Source organism: Sorex araneus, chromosome 11 (assembly GCF_027595985.1).
Source record: "Sorex araneus isolate mSorAra2 chromosome 11, mSorAra2.pri, whole genome shotgun sequence".
Classification (NCBI taxonomy): domain Eukaryota; kingdom Metazoa; phylum Chordata; class Mammalia; order Eulipotyphla; family Soricidae; genus Sorex; species Sorex araneus.
Genome location: NC_073312.1, coordinates 52,098,089 through 52,108,394, shown reverse-complemented (window position 1 = coordinate 52,108,394; position 10,306 = coordinate 52,098,089). Strand labels below are relative to the sequence as shown.

General features: G+C 41.1%; 1 pseudogene; it reads left to right on the top strand.

Moving 5' to 3' along the window:
- The first annotated feature begins 3,959 nt into the window (after positions 1 to 3,959).
- On the top strand, positions 3,960 to 4,634 carry LOC101536926 (60S ribosomal protein L23a-like; annotated as a pseudogene).
- Positions 4,635 to 10,306: the final 5,672 nt, after the last annotated feature.

Sequence of the window (10,306 nt, the reverse complement as noted above, 5' to 3'; positions counted from 1 at the left end):
ATGCTCAGGGGTTACTCCTGGCTTTGCACTCAGGAATTACTCCTGACGGTGCTTGGGGGGCCATGTGGGATGCCGGGGATCGAACCCAGGTCGGCCGCGTGCAAGGCAAACACCCTACCCGCTGCGCTATCGCTCGGGCCCCAAATTTCTTTAAGTTTTAAACCAAGTTATTTCTAGGCTCCAAATCAGGTGAATCAAACTTCTGGGGCTGTGTGCAAAATCCATTTCCGTACCAAGTGCAACTAAGAGTTGAAAAGGAAACTGAGAACATGAAAAAAACCAAACAAACAATGAAATACAGCCTCTTCTCTTCACACAAACTGTAATCAGTCACACTCCTGTTTGCAATCTCTGCACCAGACCATTGCTGAGTCCCGGGGGAATAACTCCATGGTTATTCAGGGCACCCACTGAGAATTCAATCCCCAGTGCCACCACTAATGGCTCTGCTGGTGGTGTCTGGCAGCTGTAAGCTCTGTGATCCTGGGTGCCCCTGGGATTTTTGGCTGCATCATAGCCAGATGTGTGTGAGCACCACAGCTAAAGAGGAATACAACCTTTGACAAGCATCCCAACAACAAAAGGATGAGTATTGTAATATGTGTGGTCTCAGATGTGTAGCCCCTGCAGAACACCACAGCTGGTAATATGGGAGTATTGCAACCTGGTGTGCAAACACTGGCAAGAGCCATGTGAAAAATGTACTAGCACCACCTGTATTGCAAACATAATGCCCAAACGGGGCGGGGGTCGGGGGAGACAGAGACAGAGACAGAGAGAGAGAGAGAGCAAGAGAGAGAGAGAGAGAGAGAGAGAGAGAGAGAGAGAGAGAGAGAGAGAGAGAGAGAGAGAGAGAAGTGCTTGCCATTGAGATAGGCTAGGAAGGGGGGCAGGAGGGAAACTGGGGATATTGGTGGTAGAAGATGTACACTGGTGAAAGGAGGGGAGATGGAATTTAGTACGACTGACACCCTATCATGAACAACTTTGTAACTGTGTATCTCGTGGTGATTCAATGATGAAAATAAAAGTACTAACACCACAGCTAGGCATGTGTGTGATCCCCTGATCACTGCAACAACAAGGAAAAGGGAAGTGTGGAAGACAAAATGAAAAGAATAAAACTGACTTTTATTAATAAGGGGCAGGACTTTCATTTCACACACTGTTCTTTTCCATTCAGATTCAGAAAAAACCACATAGACATCACATTCATTTCCTAATACTCAACAGTCACTGGTTAGAGAAGTCTAATATCTTCCATATTTTTTCTTGCTCCAGTCTTATGATTTCCCCAAATAGTTATATTATTGGAAGAAAGGCTTCTTTGGAAAATGTCACACTTTTATTAAGCTAATTATATTTCTGTTTTTGTTTAGGAGATGATTAATTTTCCTATTCTTCTAAAAACCACAAAAGCAAAATTTCCTGAGTATTTTTATGTTAGGAAAATGCGTCAGACATTTTAAAGAACTGGAAAGCTATTTCAGATGAGCTATTATGTGCATTAATATTCATTTATTTATATAAAATATTCAATAACCAGAGAAACTTCACTAAATAAAACCATTTCAAAATTTTTATTTTGGGGCTATGTAAATAATTTCTTCTAAGAAATAAAGTACCTGTCTACATGAAGAAAACATAAATAATGGTATATAAATATTATTAGATCTAGCCATAATCATCATATTTGCTTTTACAAATGTTACTAACTTGCCATTAATTGTACATGAGTTTATATAAGGAAATCTTGCATTGAAATATTAACATGTTCCTGACTCTCATAATTTTTCCATAATCTGCAAATTGAATGCCTCTCCTGATATTCATGAAGAAAAGAAACCATCAGTGATAAACCTATACTAAAACATTTTTTAACCTGAAAAGTTCATACACCATCTACTTCAATAAATGCTGAAAACTGAAGACATTGAAATCTTTTTAGGAAACTGATAGCAATGTATTTAGGACGTTACTTCACGCTATAAATAATTTTTCATTCATATCATCCTGTACCTGTAATTTTCCCAGTTTCCTAAAATTGAACTAATCACTATCTTTTCATTTAGACCTTGCATCCCTGAGAGTTGACTGACTATAGAAAGCTCCTATCATGTAGTTTATCCTAAATAAATACTTATTTCCAAGCTATACTATGTGTGGAGCAAAATATCTCTTAAATTCTCAGCTTTCATTTTATTCACTCAAGTATTCCAAACTTCAGGGTACTGCTCTCTCATCTTACAGAGTGTCTTCTTGTGAACATCTTTCTAGGATGATTGGTTTTAGATAGTAAACTTGGATCTTTACCTTTTGTATTGGTAAATCCCAGTGTATTGGATACTCCCCAGAACAAGTTTTTGTTCCTGGGTTGAAGGGGATGGTAGAGATTATTTCCTTCTTAGCATGCTTGGTGTACGATGAAATAAAGATGCTATAGGGGCTGGAGGGATAGCACAGCGGGTAGGGCGTTTGCCTTGCACGCGGCCGACCCGGGTTCAAATCCCAGCATCCCATATGGTCCCCTGAGCACCGCCAGGAGTAATTCCTGAGTGAAGAGCCAGGAGTAACCCCTGTGCATAAAAAAAAAAAAACTTTCCAATGAAATAAAGATGCTATAGTAAACCCCTAACTAGTCTCTCTTGCAGCTACCACCCGTAGGTAACTTTTCTCCCACTAGGTGGCACTGTAACACTTGGTGGGAGGTTTGCTTGGAGGGCCTTCTCCAAACCTCTGAGGTATTCGTATTTCCCATTTCAAGAAGATAATTTTGAGCATAAAAGTTATTGTACCACAATTATCTCAGAGTGGAAGCCTCTAGTGAGCTTCTAAGAGGTTAAGAGGTTCAGAGTGGAACCTCTTAACTGCTGGTATCCATCTGACTCTCAACCCAAGTAAGTCCCCTAAAGCTTCTTGCTCGTAACTCTAGTGCACTTGTGCAATTCAATCCCAGCAAGCAACCAAAGGTGCCAAAATGTTAAAGACTTCTCATATTAATTTTTCTCCAACATTTTCTTCTTTTAAATATTGTTAGCCTCATGAAGTCAAATACTAAATCAGAATCTATAAAAACTATATCCCTACATTTCTATATCACACAGGTAACTAAAAACATGATCTTATCTCACTTTAGATTAGACAAAATACATTCAGGTATTTTACATATTTGACACTCAGTTTTAATTTATCTATTTGATTCATATATGCTCATGCATTTAATTGAACTCCAGAGCTCTTTTCCAACTCTTTTGAGATAAAAAAAGGTCCTAGATTCTAAGTATTCCACTTAGTCCCAATATGAAATGATTCTCTATCTAGCTTCCTGACCCCACATTGAGTAGCTTTCTTGTCCTGGATGGAGCTATTTTTCTGATTTGGATGTCTGTCCTAATGAAAGCAAGGTATTTCATGTCTTTCCTCATCTTCTGTGTTTAAAAGGTGCCATGTTTTCAAGTCATGGCATCTTTTTAAGCAATTCATAGTTCTTTCCTTTGTGATTTTTCCCAGTGTTATCCTCTGCATTTTATAATCTTATTTCCTGATGATTAACTTTTCTTAACTTCACAAGGACATTGATACACCAATCACACATCATGTCTTACCAAATATAGATCAACAGATCATCTTTATTTTCTCATGTTATTCTCTGACTGGACATTCTCTAGGTGTCACAGAACCACTCCTTATGTTTTAAGTAAAGCACACAATATACACTGTGAATAAGACACTGTTCAACACTTGAGTTTTATATACTTATGAAAATTCACAGCAGAGCCTGGCAAGCTACCCGTGACGTATTCGATGTGGCAAAAGCAGTAACAATAATGGGCCTCATTCTCCTGACTCTGAACATGACAGAGACGAATGGAGACATTACTGTTGCCCGCTCAAGCAAATTGATGAACAATAGGAAGACAGTGATACAGTGATACAGAATATTGAGCTCTTTTAAGAAGATGGCGCTGAAAGCCAAGAAGGAAGCTCCTGCCCCTCCCCAAGTTGAAGCCAAAGCCAAAGGTTTGAAGGCCAAGAAAGCAGTGCTATGGGGGCTGGAGTGATAGCGTAGTGGGTAGGGCATTTGTCTTGCACATGGCCGACCAGGGTTCAATTCCCAGCATCCCACATGGTCCCCTAAGCACTGCCAGGAGTGATTCCTGAGTGCAGAGGCAGGAGTAACCCCTGAGCATTGCCAGGTGTGTCTCAAAAAGTAAAAACAAACAAACAAACAAACAAATAAGAAAGCAGTGCTGAAAGGTGTCCACAGCCAGAAAAAGAAAAAGAACCGCACGTCACCCACGTTCTGAAGACCCAAAACCCTGCAGCTGAGAAGGCAACCCAAATACCCTCGGAAGAACGCCCCCAGGAGAAACAAGTTTGACCATTATGCCATCATCAAGTTTCCTCTGACTACTGAGTCAGCCAGGAAGAAGATAGAAGATAACAACACACTTGTGTTCATTGTGGAGGTCAAGGCCAACAAGCACCAGATTAAACAGGCTGTGAAGAACCTCTATGACATTGATGTAGCCAAGGTTTACATCAATTAGGCTGATGAAGAGAAAAAGGCATATGTTCAGCTGGCTCCTGATTATGATGCCTTGGATGTTGCTAACAAAATTGGGATCATCTAAACAGTACTGTTGGCTAACCTAAATACAATTTTTTTCACCATAAAAAATATTAATACATATCCACTTTAGGCCATTTAGAAAAAAAATCCTACTGTCCAGAGAAAATTTTTTTTCTTTCATTTTTTCATCATTTTCACCCCATAAAACACACACAAGTGGATCTATTAAAATGTGATCAGTGATTTATGTAGAGAGCTGAAATACTCAAATTATTCTATGAAACTCATAAAGCAGGGGCCAGAGAGATAGTGCAGGAGTTAGGACACATTGCTTATTTTCTGACCCCAGTGAGCCACAACCACATGGTCCCCTGAGTATCGCTGGATGCAGCTCTCGAGGTTCCCTGAGCATAGGTGGGTGGTCTGGGTAACCCTCAGCATCCTGTGGGAGTGAGCGGTGACATGGCTCAGGCCTTTACACTGAACTGTTGTCCCAGAGGCTGGTTGAGAGCCACCAGAAGGAGCCCTGGACCTCCTAAGTACTGCTTGGGCCCCCCAAACCCAGAACTTTCAGGTAAAAGCAGTGTTCCAAAACAACAAATTAGTTAATTTTAGTGTATCTTTTCCTCTTCTTCAAATAACTGTTTAGTCTTACAAACTGCCGAGCAAACACTTATTTTTTAATTTCTTCCTTTTGACTTATTACTATTTAAAAATAGATATTGTTGACACAAAATGTTCATAGTTTTGGTGTACAATATTATTATTTGATTCATGTATGCATTGTGAAAAGTCACCACAATGTTTAGCTAGCATCTATCACTACACCCACGCCCTTGTAATTAGATCCACTCTCTCAGCAAATATCAAATACACATTATCTTGTCATTAACTCCAGCGTGCTGCATTTTATGCTTCCAGGACCTAGGACTGGGAATTTTTCCTTTCCACCTATCTTCACTCCCTGTCCCTGTCAACCACCAATATGTTCTCTATGTCTACGAATTTTTCATTATTTGTGTTCATTTTCAGGTAACATATCTGAATTATATAGTATTTATTTTTCTCCATAAACTTAGCTCATTTAACATAATGCTATTAATGTCTATCCAGGATATTATAATAGCAGGTTTTGCTTTTCTTTTTTCATTAATTAATTAATGTCTTTTTTTCCATTTTTTTTATATTGAATCACCATGGAAAAAGTTACAAAGCTTTCAGGTTAAATTCTCAGTCACTCAATGATCAGACCCCCATCCCTTCACCAGTGCACATGCTCCATCACCAAGAACCCCAGTATACCCCCCATCCCACCCCACTCCCCACCTGTGTGGCTAATGATCTTCACTTTATTCTCTCTATACTTTGAATACATTCAATATTTCAACAGAGAACTCACTATTATTATTTGGAATTCCCCCCCCCAAATCAAACCTGCTGAAAAGGTATCATTTGATAATTTGTTTTTCATTGCTGAGAATCAAGAATATATGAGCGCGAGAACGGCCGCGCGCTTTGGATTTCTGGTATTTCAGCTCAGTTCACAGTCTAGATGCATTTCTATAAGAAGCCACTGGGTGCCAAAATCGGTTAGTAGACCTCCAAGATCATAGTCTTTAAGGAGCAGAGGAGCCGTTTTTGTGTGCGACTGCTCTGGATCTCCTAATTAATGTTTTTGTAGGAGGCCATGACCAGCAGTTCTGGGTACCATGGTCACTGCACAGACTCTGGACTGTGTTGCTGGTCATTTGTTCTCAGCCAGGTGGTTCTCAGAGGTTACCAAGGCCATCCCTGGCTGTGCCTGGTCCCACACAGTGCTCTATACCACTTTAGCTTTCTGCACAGCCCTTTCTTTTCAATGACTGAGTAAAACTCCATAATGATGTGATACATTTTCTTTATTCATTCTGTTGATTGGCATATCAGTTGTTTCTATATCGTAAATGGAAGAACTTAATATGAAAAGTTAACAATATATTCTCCATTAAAACCTCAAGATTTATTAGCTATCTTACTCCCTGGATGCCACAGCCTACAAAACTTCTTATTTCACTGATGATGGCACCTGTCATTGGAGAGTGATCTGACCAGTGGCTTTGTTGAGGTGCTCTCGGGTAATTGTTTTAGGGTTCTTTTTTTCACCTGTGGGAATGGTAAGAATCCCCCAATGTTCCTTCTGAAGAGAGGAAATTACCTTTCAGATCTCTGGATCTGGTTGGAGCAAGATGATTGGCTGGAAAGGAGTCAGCATCCAGCCAAGGGGTAAACATTCTTGTAATCTTGCATATATATATGCATATATATGTATATACAAGTTTGGTCCCTGCTCAGAAACCTGTTTCACTCCTTTCTGGTGAAAGAAAAGGGTGTGGCAGCACAGACTACCAGGGCAGGCAAAGATCTGGTAAAATTTGACTATTTCTTAAACTTTCAAGGAAGCACTCTTATTTCAATTTATGTTCTTCATCTCATTTCCAGAAGCATATGGCACTTCCACTTCCTAAAATTTTGAAGGTTTTTAGTGTGAAACAAATAACTTCTTGAGTTTCCTACCTCTGGCCAAGGATTATTTATGTTTGCTTATTTTTGGGTGGTGGTGGCGGGAGGGCACACACGGCAGTGCTCAGAGTCTAGTCCCGACTCACTGCTGGAGTCTGCTCCTGGTGGTACTCAAGGGAATATGTGGTACAAAGGATCCAGTCTGAGCTGCTCCTAGCAAAGCATGCGCTCAGCCCATTAAGGCATCTGTCTGGCCCCTGGGCATTATTTGCTAATCGTGGGTGCCTGCTGAGGTCATTTATAACTCGTTGCTATCTTACAAGTTTCTAAATTTTGGTCACTATTTCTTCTCTCATTTCCCCTACTTTGTGACCTTTCTTAAAAAAATGGCCATTTTTTTTTTTTCGGGGGCTGGAGCGATAGCACAGCGGGTAGGGCGTTTGCCTTGCACGCGGCCGACCCGGGTTCGATCCCCGGCATCCCATGTGGTCCCCCAAGCATCGCCAGGAGTAATTCCTGAGTGCAGAGCCAGGAGTAACCCCTGAGCATCGCTGGGTGTGTGACCCAAAAAGCAAAAAAAAAAAAAAAAATGGCCATTTTTATTATACCAACAGACAAAATTTGATGGTTTAATTTACCCTCTTCAACTTATAACTTGATATATATCATCTAAAGTTGATTAATATGTTTGCCCTTCACTTCAAAACTCCAGGGCTTTAGAAAGCTTTAATACCAATCACTGCATATTCCCTATTACTGCTTATACTATTGTTTGAATACACTCTTTATACAAGAAACGTTTATACAAGAAACGAAGAAAAAGACCTTGATACACTGACTGTTTCCTTAGGGCTCTTTTGCTGCGAAGGTTTTAGAACTCTGCAGGATATTTTGCATTTTCTGCTTAGAGATACTTCTCAACCTGTCATTCATTATTATTCCTATTCTTATTATTCATGAGTGCCTATTTAAATACACGCTGATAGGTACAAACTTTCACCCTGCCAAATGGTAGGTAGAAATTGCTGTCCTACTGAAATCACTTTTCTTCCCTCTGAAGTACAATTTTTAAAAAAATAGGGGCTTCCCTGGAGCCCCACGGAGTCACATCCTGCATTGCTTGGATGTGTGTGGGTGGGGGGAGGGGAAGGGGGAGGGAGGCGTGCTGTGCAGGGATGGAGCTGGGACCCCCAGCAGGCCAGGCTAGCACTCCACTCCTTTCTGCTACCTCCTGGGTCTCTGAAGTATAGCAGGGAGTAAATATTTATTGAAGATGTTAGTGCCCTACTCAAAATTAATTTCTTTTCCTGTGGGCTGATGGATTCGTCCCTTAGTTGCTGAGTGTTAGATACAAATAGTTAACTTTCTTCTCCAGAGACTGTATTCAAATAATTGCAGAAAATTACTTGGAAGCTTGCCCTCCTCACCCCCCATAGGAGATAATCACAGCCCACTGCGATTGACGATTGACGATTGACGGTTGGGCATGTAACTGTCTTTGCCATGCATGCATTCTCCAAATCCCTCTTGGGATCTGGCTCTGACTAGACTCCCTCCAGACCCATGTCATTATCAACTTCAGGTTGTCAATTTCTGCTTCCCTCTCTCTCCTTCGTTTCTTGGGACTTACTTACTCCCTCAGTAGGTCATTTGGACCACCTTCAGACTCATCTGGTCCTGCAGCAAGGGCCTAACTTAAGGTCGTTGATACCATGTTCCTGTACATCTGAGTGGGAGATTGGCTTTCTCTGATTTGTTCATGCAGTAGCCAGTCTGAGGAAACCCTACTCACCCGAGGTGGGCTTCAGCAGGCTGCTGCAGTGCCACCACTAACCCTGTCACTTTCACATGTGGTGAGTTATGGGTTGAAAGAAATAACTAATATTCAATGGATCTAGTACTATAGGCATAAGGAAAAAGAGTAACTGGATTGTGGAATTGGAAAGCTGTTGCTTAAGCAACGCCAATGAGTTCTAAAGTATAAACCACAGACTTAGAATTCTAGTGTTGTTGGGGTTTTTTGTTTGTTTGTTTGTTTGTTTTTGCTTTTTTGGTCACACCCGGTGATGCACAGGGATTACTCCTGGCTCTGCACTCAGGAATTACTCCTGGTGGTGCTCGGGGGACCATATGGGATGCTGGGGATCAAACCTGGGTCAGCCGCGTGCAAGGCAAATGCCCTACTCGCTGTACTATCGCTCTAACTCCAAGACTTAGAACTTTAGGCACTTGTTGGAAGCTCAATGTGAGCCAAAGGTCCTCACTATCAGTTTTTAAAGGCATCCCTATCAAGCAAGAAGAAGGCAGACTAAGCTGAGTAGCAAGTACAGGCCTGGTCCATATGTAATACAGGGAATGGAATTAGGGTCAGCTGCATGCAAGGCAAGCACTGAACCCCTGTGTGGTCTGTCCAGTCCCCCAAGGTCCATTCTAAATTTTGGATTTTTTTAATGTACAAAATAGAAGATTTGGACAGTATTTGTTAATCAATTGTTTTAAGAGACATTTATTGGCCATTGCTCGATACATACCAGACATTGTGTCTTTGATAGGCCCCAAGCTGACAACTAAAGAAACCAGCCATGTGACTAGCTTGAGTAACAGCTTTCAACACTTTCAACTTTTAAGGGAATGAGTAAAGAGGCTTTGAGGTAGGAAGAGTATTTTCCAGAAATGAAGAAAAAGAGCAGAGTTACCTGGATACACTGACTGTTTCCTTAGGGCTCTTTTGCTGCTAAGGTTTTAGAACTCTGCAGGATATTTTGCACTTTCTGCTTAGAGATAATATTGCTTTTGTTGATGGTGTATGCAAAATATTGTGATATTACTATAAACTCACACCTTGTCATTTCTTTTAAATCCCCAACCCCACCCCACTCTGTAGTGATGACAGGGTGGCACATATTTGGTTGCAGTCAGTGCTGGCTTGCAGAAGGGGAGATGCTCTTGCATGACTTAGTAGCAGTGCTCATCAGGGGTGACATATAGCATTGTGAGGGTCAGTCACTTGGTGGTTGTGACAGGCATCCCAGCGTGGCAGTGCTGCTGGGACTGTGCTCTCTGCCTGGGGGATGCTACTGGGAATTGAACTGATAGCCTTGAGTTTTCAAGGCAGACACGTTCACCAGTGACTTATCCCTGAAGGCCTGACATTATAAATAATATTAGCTTCCACTTACTTATCCTGTTAAATGCCTACTACTTTACAAATATTCCTGATCTCATTTAATTCTT